Raw genomic sequence first — 11,207 nt, 5'->3', positions numbered from 1 at the left:
AAATCTTAGCTCTTAGAACACTATCAGACCGAATAAAGGCTCTGGGGAATCTCTTTTAAGGAATTAAATGCAGTGACACAAAAAGCATGTTCATTTTGCGTGTGATAACTTCAGGTCCCACAGATTCACTAAGAGACCTCTACGGAGCTGAATAAGCCAAGATTTGTGTATCCTCAGGAGGAAAAGCATGCCGGATGTGTACACAATTAAAAAAAATCTCAGGTATGTGATTGACATCCTAATGAAGAGAATGCATTCAGCGGCCGGTGCCGCGGCTCACTAGGCTAATCCTCCACCTGCGGTGCCGGCACACCGGGTTCTAGTCCCGGTCGGGGCACCGGATTCTGTCCCGGTTGCCCCTCTTCCAGGCCAGCTCTCTGCTGTGGCCAGGGAGTGCAGTGGAGGATGGCCCAGGTGCTTGGGTCCTGCACCCGCATGGGAGACCAGGATAAGTACCTGGCTCCTGCCATCGGATCAGCGCGGTGCACTGGCTGCAGCGCACCGGCTGCAGCGGCCATTGGAGGGTGAACCAACGGCAAAAGGAAGACCTTTCTCTCTGTCTCTCTCTCACTGTCCACTCTGCCTTTCAAAAAATAAAAAAATAAAAATAAAAAAAGAATGCATTCAGCATCAATGCAAGCCTAAGGAAGCATCAGGTACTGACCAAGCAGGTGGGAGACTGCAATGAGAGAAAGCAGATACAGAACTCAAATACTTCAAGTAACAAGTGATGATCCATTCTGTGAACAAAACTGGTTACCGCCTACCATTAATCGGATAAATTTATATATTCTCTCTAGCCTCACCTGCTCTAAAGAGAAGCTCATCTCAGTTGTCTTACTCCCAGAATCTCAAATTGACTTCTTTTCTGGGGGTGGGGAGAGGGTGGGGGAGCAAAGCTTCATTCTAACCCTTGAAACAGAAGCTCTTCCTGGCTTGTGTAGTATTACGCTTTCCCATTTCAGGTTCCTTTCTAGAAATGGAGTGTCCCTAGGGTTTCATCCTTGCTACCCGCCCTACCTCCACCCCATGCTAAGTTCAGTCTTGCCCTGCACCCATGCATTCTACCCTGAAGGCTGCTCTCGGTGGCTCACGCCTTTGCCTTCCTGGTACTGCCAGGAATGGAGCTCCTGGTTTCCTTTCCAAAAGGAAACAGCTCAGCTGAGTTGGGGAAGCCCAGAGAAATGATTCTCCTGAAAGACCTGCTGGGCACCCTCCACCCCACAGAGCCCGGGGACCCAGCTGTGCACCGAGCCCTCCCACCTCTGGAGGCCATCTCCAGCTTTTTCCTGGAGTGTTTCCATTCTTACAAAACCATTCTCCTAAAGACTGAAAGTGTGCACTTACCTAACAAAAGATCCGCTGTTTCTTTGCCTGCTTGATGTTTCTGAAGCATATGGCATACTGATCATGCCCTAAAGTCTAAAAATTTTTATTTTCATTCACAACATCCTCAATTGGATTTCTTATTTCCTCTCTATTCATTTTAGTTCAGTTATCAGAATCTAGTGATTAAATATTTGATTTTCCAGGATAATTCTTGTTTGATTTACATTTCAACACCCTGGTTTAGCCTTTTAAGAAAAATCTCTGCTAAAAAAAAAAAAAAAAAAAAAACAAAAAACACCTTTAGATGCAGTCTGAGACAACTCCCCTTGGTATCACCTGATGTGTAGATTAAGCAGAGTTAGAGTTCCAGAGTCAGGGTTTCCAGGGGTGAGTGATAGGAATTCGGATAATTTTACCAGGTCCCAAGTGTTCTCTGCTCATCTTAGTTTCTGGACAGGAGCCAGGAGGACGTCAGGAGGTTAATGACAATAGCAGAGCTCCTGCCCTGTTCTATCTATTACGTTGTTCTGCCTTTTCCCTTCAGTCTCACCCTCTCCTTTTCCCTTGTCGACTTCCACTGATGTTTTCTCTGATCTCCAACTTGCCTGAGCACCTGCAGGTGGATTTAGAGCCTCACTTAACATCAGCCGTGTTACAAAGCAAAGAGGAGATTAACACCTGGACCAGCGACTCCCCTCCTCTTACAGAAGGGGCCCTGAAGCCGGGAGTGTCGCTGGGGATTGTGTGGCATGGCCAGGCCCAACCTCACGGGACCAAGGGGTCCAGGAACATCCATTCCTCTTTGCTAGTGCACATCAGAAGCTGTTGCCGGCACCGCAGCTCACTAGGCTAATCCTCCGCCTTGTGGCGCCAGCACACCGTGTTCTAGTCCCAATTGGGGTGCCGGGTTCTGTCCCAGTTGCCCCTCTTCCAGTCCAGCTCTCTGCTGTGGCCAGGGAGTGCAGTGGAGGATGGCCCAAGTGCTTGGGCCCTGCACCCGCATGGGAGGCCAGGAGGAAGCACCTGGTTCCTAGCTTCGGATCGGTGCAGGGCACCAGCCACAATGCATCAGCCGTAGTGGTCACTTGGGGGGGTGAACCAACAGAAAAAGGAAGACCTTTGTCTCTCTCTCTCTCTCTCTCTCTCTCTCAATGTCTAACTCTACCTGTCAAAAAAAAAATATAAAAAAAGAAACTGTCACTAGCAAATCTTTGTCCTGTCCGATGCTGCTGTGGACACCCGGCTTCTCTGCTGGGTGACTGTCCCCTATGAACACGCAAGTTCAGGTGTGCACAAGAAACACTGCAGAGGATGCTTTCTTGTGGCTCCCTTTTTATCACTACAGCTTCTACCTCCTCCCACAAGATACACAGAACCTGGAGTCATCCAGAGGACCAGCCACAGCACCACAGAGGTGGTGCAGCAGGTGATTCTGAGGTATGATTCAATTTCTGCTCACATATTCACTTCCTGGTGCTGACGGAATCTGAGACCAGAAGTGCAGTTTCTGATTTTCTTCCAATACCAAAATACTACAGCTGAGTCAAGAATGCCCAAGAAATGATGCCCAGCTGAAAAACCTTCTGGAAAACCCTCCACTCAAAGACTCATCCCACAGAGCGGGGGACTCAACAGTGTCGTCCTGCGTCGACAGCTGTGGCACCCTTCTCTCGGGGGTACAGACCCTTTGGCTTCTCTCCTCCCTCTGACCTGAATACGACACCTGAAAAGGCCCTCTTCATCCTGTTGCCGCAGGAGAAAGAAGCACACCGACTATTGTGACTGCTGCTACCAGGAGCAAGCGAGACCATGAATGCTGTCTTCAGGGTGTGCTTTGGGACACAGGCTCCTGAAGCTAATAAACCGCACAGACACAGGCTTTCTGTGGATTGTATTTTAGAAATGAAGACCCCCAAAGCCAATATTTAATGTAGGGACCAGATTTCTGAGGTTGATATTATCAAAACACCAAAACATCTCTAGCGTAGCTCCCTTGCCAACCCTTCCTTCAAGTCACCTTGCAGATACAACAGGAAGGAGGAGGGAGGGGTAGACCGAGGGAGAGAGGGAAGGCGTGAGGGTAGGGTGGGAAGTGTCACTAGGGTCTTGAAAGTGTATATATGAAATTTGACCCCTTTATATAAATAAAGAATTCAAAAGGAACTTTACTTTTGAGTACTAGGCGTTTACTATCATCCTTTTATCACAGATCTGCCCTCGAGGGCACTGATCAACAGGAGCTGCAGCAAACAGCCCCTCTGCAGGGAAGCATACAGAGAAACACGGATGACAAACCCAGTCCAGGCTGTTCCAGGAAACTCAGTTCTTGGCACAACTGTGCAGGGGAGCGTGCAGCCTGACCGGTGTGAAACACTCCGCGGTTCCCTAACCGTTCTTGCAGCCCCAGATCCACAGACCGGGAATGGAAGTCACGAAACCTACTCCAAGTTCCGGCTTTCTAGAGCTTGTTTCTAGCCGGCAGACTGCTGCAAGGGCCCTCAGTTCCTGGGGAAGCAGCACTCTTATCTCCAAAACTGGAGACAAACCATTTGGTCTCTATGATCCGATGTGACTATCACTGTTATAAGTAATAAATATAGGCATATGCTTGTCATTCAACTATGCTCTTCTCATACGTGTGAACCACCACCACCTGACGATATCTGAACACAATCAAACATGTCAATGATACAGACCCAGAGGCCACCTGGTGGCAGGGGCATTGCAGGCCATCCCTGTATTCCACAACCCTGAGGCTGATGTGAAAGATGCTGCGTCAGAGAAACGTCACGCACGTCCTGCACTCACCCAGCTGCTGGTATAGGGGTGCACCTGTAAATCAGCTCTGGAGGCCACTCCTTCCCGCCCTCAGGCCAAGCAAAACAGAGCATGGCTTGGAGTAAACCAGTTCTCACCAGTGGCAAGACTTGGAGCCAAAACATGTGCGGAGTAAGATATTAAAATCCAAGCAAACTGTATTTCTGACTTTAAAGAGAGTAAATATGTAAGTCCTCTGGGTGAAAAAGAACACTCTTCAAGAGGAAACAAGTATGATGGACATGAGGCCTCCACTTGCGCACACACACACACACACACACGCGGGGGCTGCAGAGTTCATGAAAATTGTTCATCACCTTTTAATTCCAGTCATCCAATAACCTTTTGAAACCCTGTTAAATATACACATATTTTATTTTTTCACTTAAAATCTGTTTATATAAATCTGTTCAGAAATCAGAAAAGCACATATGCTATCAGGCTGTGGGTCTTGTCTCTTGGGTCGGGGTTAGGATTCGAATTAGCAGCAGGGCCAGGGCAAGCGTGGCTCCTGGATTCCAGGGTAAATGACAAGCTCCTGGGTGCGGACAGGCGGCAATGGGTCCAAGGTCGAGCCGGCCTGTCTCAGTCAGTTTCTGTTTTAGACAACGTAGCACCAGAGTCTGGGCCTCTTTAACAGGAGGCTGGCCTCAGATCTGTGGCCTGTCTCTGTCACAGTCACCAGCTTCCTCCGGCCTGTGGACTGGTCAGATCTGAAGACACATCACCGTGCCCTGTCTCTGTCATGGTCACCAGCTTCCTCTGGCCTGTGGACTCAAATCTGGGAGACACATCACCGTGGCCTGTCTCTGACACAGTCACCAGCTTCCTCCGGCCTGTGGACTGGTCAGATCTGGGAGAAACATCACCGTGGCCTGTCTCTGACACAGTCACCAGCTTCCTCCGGCCTGTGGACTCAGATCTGGGAGAAACATCACTATGGCCTGTCTCTGAAACAGTCACCCACTTCCTCCGCCTGTGGACTGGTGCCCCTGGGAGCAGCAGAGTCCTGGCCAGGTACGGCACACCCACGCCATTCTGGTCCTGACGCCAAGCTCTCCTCTGGCTCTGCTTACAGCTTCTGCTTATCACCTTGCAGGCTCCCTGGATGCTGGAGGCACACAGACCTTGGGCCAACCGATCATATGCCCAGGGGGTGCATGGCATGAAGCTCACAAAAAGCCCTTTGTAGGATCATAACAGCCTGCTCTAGTTCACATAAACATCAATGCTAGCAACTATCATTGCAAAATGGAGAGTGAATGGGGACTCTGCACCTCCATCTGTTTTGCAGTAGACTTCTCGGTTGCCCCTTGGTTTCACCTGTGTGCCAGCCCTATGAGCCTATGGACTCTGCTCTGTCGTATCTGTACAGGCCACATGGTCACAGTCCTACAGGTCCTCTTCACTTTGTGCAGATTTCCCAGCCTCACACATCGAATAGCGGAAGCGACTCCGCTGCCCATGGCCCAGATTTCTCACGCTGGGCCCTCCTCCCTCCGCATCTCCTAATGATGATTCCCTTTCCTCGCCAAACCACCTCCAGCACCACTTCCAAGAACAGGCACTGAGACACTGGGGAAGAGGCTCAGCCACCCGACAGAAGCTGCTCCAGAGGGCAGATCCCTACGAATTAGTCCTTGCGCTTGCCAGAGCTTTTCTGATGCCCGTCTCCGTTTGCTGGAGCCATGCAGCCCTCACATGCTATGCAGCTCTGCTTTGGGACTTGGGAAAGATCTTCCCCTCAGGCGGGAGCTATTTTGGGAGCTTGGTTTCAGCCCTCCATGGTGGAGTGTCGGGTCCTATTTGTCGACAGCTTTCCCTTTCTCTGCAGTAATCTAGTTCAGAAATTCGACTTCACATTGTCTTCTACCTGGAACTGAGTTTTCTTCTTATTCTCTGTCTCTGGAACTAGATCTTGGGTTTCTTCCCTGTATTTAACTCCCAGTTCTGACTGTGTGCCCAGAACCCCAACATCTCCAGCACCATCTTGCTTTCCAAGGACCCGCCTGCGTCCACGGTCTTGGGATGCATCCATAATGTTGCAGGAAGACATTCAACTGCCCATTGCCTGCCCAGGTCTCTAACTGGTACCTGCCATGAGTTGCTGGGGTAGTACAAGCTGAGAATTAAGTTTGTAGGCTCTATACAATTGCTGGTTGCCAATTTAGAAAGTTCTTTTTAAAGAACATAGGCTGTGGAGTTACAACATGTGGGCTCCAATTCTGGCTCCTCTACTCAGAAGTGATGTGAACAAGAGCAAGACTGAGGGCCTCTCTTTGCCGCCGTACCCTCATTGTGAAAAGAAGACACTAGCAGCCTGCTTGATGGTGTTGGGTTACACGAAATAATTAATGAAAGTCTCTAGCACAGTTTGTGGAAACAAATGACTAGTGCAGATAGGTTCCATAGTAGCGGCTATTATTATCTAGTACTGTCCAGCAGTGCTATGCCCTGGTTATTTGCTGGGATCCATGTCTTATTCCCTCCCGGGCCACTGATGGAAGCAGCTCTGTGACTGGTTATTCTGTCAGTCCCCGCAGGTGCTCAAACCAACTTGACTTCAAATCAGAAGTATTCACTTCCTTTGCTCACTCCCTCCAGGAGGGAAAGAATCCACCCAGTGATTTCATCCCGCCTCACCCAATTCACCAGTGCCTGGCAATATCCGCATAAATGTCAGAATTAAGATAGTCGGTGAGCATATGCTGATATTTTGACCATATGCTACATGGGACCAGTTCCCATGATTGGGACTAAGAGAGAATTACCAAGGTGGATATGATCCCCATTAATTGGATCAGAAAGGATAATTTACTCAAAGTCATGATAATTAATTATCTTTGCAACAGGCATGTAGTGTATCATCACAATGGTTATGTTAAGCCGGCTTGGCAATCTCCCAGGAAACATTATAATAAGCATTAGAGGGAGAATAAACTGGGGAGGGGGGAGTCTCTCAGTGAAGTCCTGAGCTTAGGCACTGCACAGATGGTATCTCATTTCATCCTCACCAGCAGCCCCCAAATATTTCACTGATTCCCATTTAACACACAGCAAAACTGAAGTTCACAGGGGATATGCACAAGGTAACACCAACTGGGTTGGAGAGCAGGCATTTGAAACAAGGAGGGCTTTTATTGGGTTCGATTTGCTCTGCTATGACCATGTTGAATTAAGCATGGGAAAGGAGTTAGAACAGCAGAGATGAAAAGCCCTGAGAGGCGGTAGGGCATCCTGATCTTGGGCTTTCCAGCGGTGGCTCAAAGCCCTTCCTTGATGGCTTCCTGACTGCTGGCTGAGAAGGCTGACTTGTGAGAAAGAAGTCACTTCCAAGGATTTGTTGTCAATGCACCTGACCGTCAAATGTTTACTCACAGTAAAAATAGCTGTCCAAAAAGATTCTGCAAGTCACTCCCACAACTTCAGCTACTCATAGGTACAGTCACCTGGTTGCAGTAGTAAGTTGTCCTGGCCTTGGGCTACGGAGTGGAATGGGAGTCGACATCGGTCTCAAAGTTCTGGAGAATGTTTCTCACCCCAGATCCATCAGAACTCGGAAACCCACACCACCATAGCATTCAGGCAACTTCTCAAGGAGAATGACAAAGTAAGAAAAAGAGAAAATAGTCTATACTTTCTTGAAGATAACCTACTTAGGAATTTCAGGCAACATAAATTCAACCTTGAGTAAGGAAAGTTTCATTAAAGAATTATTAAAACATAATTCCATATCATGTCACCATAATTCCACATCAGGTCCTATAATAAATGTTATTAAAATGCAAAGAATAATAAGACATATCCTTCTAGAAACTAATGACAAATTCTCTGTCTCTCTCTCTCTCTCAAACATAAGCAGTAGAGACTATGCCATAGATGATAGACATAAATAAAGTACTCTGTGTGCTCAGGTGGAATCCGAGAATAGTTATGGAAAGTAGTGTTTTAATATGACCCTAACTAATCCTTCAGTTTTGGATACTGGAACTGAAAAATGATGTTGTAGGCTGAGGGAAGAGCAATGGAATAACAAGGGTGGGAAAGTGCACATGGAAACATTAAAATTGAAATGCAATGTGAGTTTAAGTGGGGGTTATGCCAACAACAGAAGCTTAAAAATCAGACTTCAGAGAACAAAAAAATTATTTTGATTTCAAAAATAGCCCCTGAACTTTTTTAGCAAAAGCATGAGTCTGTCGTCTCTGCATACTGGATGAAATTACCAACAGCAAAAAGATGCACTGGATGTTGATATGGGAAAGACAAAGGCAGGACACTGCATCTATGGTTAGCAACACTGCTTTGTGCTCTTATAAACTTGTCAAAATGGAGGTGTCTACCCCAGCAGTTAAAATGCCAATTAAGATCACAGCATCTCACATCTAAGTGTCTGTCTGGCTCCTGACTCCAGCTTCCTTCCAGTTCAGACCCAGGGAGGCAGCAGTTATGGCTCCTGTAATTGGGTTACTGTCTCCCACATGGGGGACCGGGATTGAATTCCTGGACGTGCCCAGTTTTGGCCGTTGCTGGCATTGGGGAATGAACCAGTGGATAGGAGCTCTCTCTGTCTCTCTGCCTTTCAAATAAAATGAAAATAAATAAACATTTAAAAAACTGTCCAGAGGGTTAAACTCATGTCAAATGTTCTTACCATAAAAAAAGAAAAATAAATACCAAAATTATCAGCATAAATTTATTAAAGACAAAAGGAAATTAATGAAACAGTCTAGATGGAAATTATGAGAGTCTGAACTGTAGCAACAGCAGCAGAAGTAGAAAGACAGAAGTGGGTTCTTGAAGTATAGAATGAGCAGGATATCTAACATTTATCTGTTGTAAGAGTGAGGGAGATTAGAGAGATTAAGATGACCCTTAGATTTCAAGATTAACAATATAACCAACAAACGCAGATTAAATAAGGTACAACAAAAGAGAGTACAATTCAGTCCAGGTCGTTTTCGTATTGAGTTACGTTTGATACACACACATGTCTATCCTTGAAACGAAAAGAAACTGCCTGTCCTCTACTGCCCTGGCCAGTGGCCACAGCAGCTGCTGCCCCACACACATGCACACGCACACAGGGTCACCAGCAGAGGTGTGCGCCTCAGCAGTCCCTCCATGTCTCCAGCAGAGGGCAGAGGCAGATTAACAAAGCAGCCTAGTCGGTCAAAAAGGATTTTACTTTACTGCTGGCTGGTTACGTAAATCCCACGTTTAGAACCACACACACACACACACACACACAGAGATTTCAGAAAGCTCATGAAAGCGGAATCAAAAGATACGTTTTTTGGATGCAAAAAAAAAAAAATCCTGAAACCCATGCATAGATTGTTCATAATATGCGTTTTTATGACCCTTTGAAGACCATAGACCATATATATATATATAAGCACTTCTTATTCGGCTCCTTTCTAGTGCACCTGGAAAAGCAGCTGAATATGACACAGCAGACCCAGATGAAGCTCCTGGCTCCTGGCTCCTGGCTCCTGGCTCCTGGCTCCTGGCTCCTGGCTCCTGGCTCCTGGCTATGGCCTGGCAGAGCCCAGAACTTTGCATGGCATTTTGGGGGAGTGAATCAGTGGATGGAAGATTTCTCTCTCTCTGTCTCTCTCTCTCTCTGTCTCTCTGTCTCTCTCTCTCTCTCTCTCTCTCTCCTCATTCTCTCTATAGTTCTGCCTTTCAAATAAATAAATAAATCTTGTTTATTAAAAAAAAACTACCTCATCATGGTCATTAAGCTAAATGAGATATAAGCAAGGTGGATTTAATTTTGACCAGACTCAATAATATGATGTGCACAGGGATTTGTTAACCCAGGATACATAGGAATAAACACTGACTGACTACCATGCACAGGACTGAAAATATACGTATAATCTGATCCCATCCCAGTACCTATGATTGTCCTGTGGAAAATCAATACATAAATAGCTCAAAATAATTAAAGAGAAAATAGGCCACGCTGAATAAAGATCTAAAGACACTCATTTCATCAATTCTACCACCTGCCACTCAGCCAAATCAGAAGAAATGCTCTGCAAAGCTGTTAGAGGCAGAAGAAAAAGCACACATCTGCTCAGGGACAAAATCAAGGACCTGCCCTCCATCAGATCTCAAACCCCCAACCTTGGCATCCTGTCCCTTGATGTGATAAATAAAACCTGCACAGGAATCTCTGCGGAGCTCCGAAGTTCAGCACGTCTCACCATTCTCAGAGCTGGCACTTGGGGCTGCAGGTCTGCATTCCTACCCCCACCCGTTCACGGGTAGATGGGGAATCTGCCACGCAGCTTTTGTCTCTTGGGAGTAGGCAAGTCTAGGCACATTGGGAAAAATCTTGTCTGAAATACACAGTGGAAAAAAAAGAAGTAATCATTTTTTAAAACACTGTGAGGAAAGGCTTCCATAGCCTTGGCAGCTCATGACAAGAGCCTCGGGTGATTACTGACATCATAAATAAGAGTGTCAATTGTTGGATCAACAACAGGAGTCACTGTGCACATACTCCCCATGTAGGACCTCTGTCCTTAATGAGTTGTACTATGAGAATCAACGGTAAAACTTGTTCTCAAACAGCACGTTATACATTGTATGTGTGTGGGGGTGCAAACTGTTCAAATCTCTACTTAGTACAGAGTTGGTCTTCCGTATATAAAGTTAAACTAAAAAAGAATCTTACCAAAGAATGGGATGGGAGAGGGAGTAGGAGGTGAAACGGGAGTGGGGTGGGAGGGCAGGTATGGGGGAAGAACCACTACATTCCTAAAGTTGTACATATGAAATTTGCATTCATTGAATAAAAGCTTTAAAAAACTGTAAGAAAAAAAACTTACCTTATAACTCTAATCCCGATTAAAATGTCCCTCAAAACCAGAATTTAAATACATGGTCAGAAATCCAATAGGGACACCAATTTACCACTAACTCGGTTCTAGCCAGTTAAACAACAGACAAACAGAAACATCCAGGCTGGAAAGACAAACATAAATTACCTCTAATTACAAATGACACAATCTTATATCCAGGAAAATCCTAATGAATTCATGCACACA

This window comes from Oryctolagus cuniculus, chromosome 3 (genome assembly GCF_051225735.1).
Source record: "Oryctolagus cuniculus isolate XC-2025 breed Fujian yellow rabbit chromosome 3, ASM5122573v1, whole genome shotgun sequence".
Lineage (NCBI taxonomy): Eukaryota > Metazoa > Chordata > Mammalia > Lagomorpha > Leporidae > Oryctolagus > Oryctolagus cuniculus.
Note: the sequence above shows the minus strand (reverse complement) of the source record.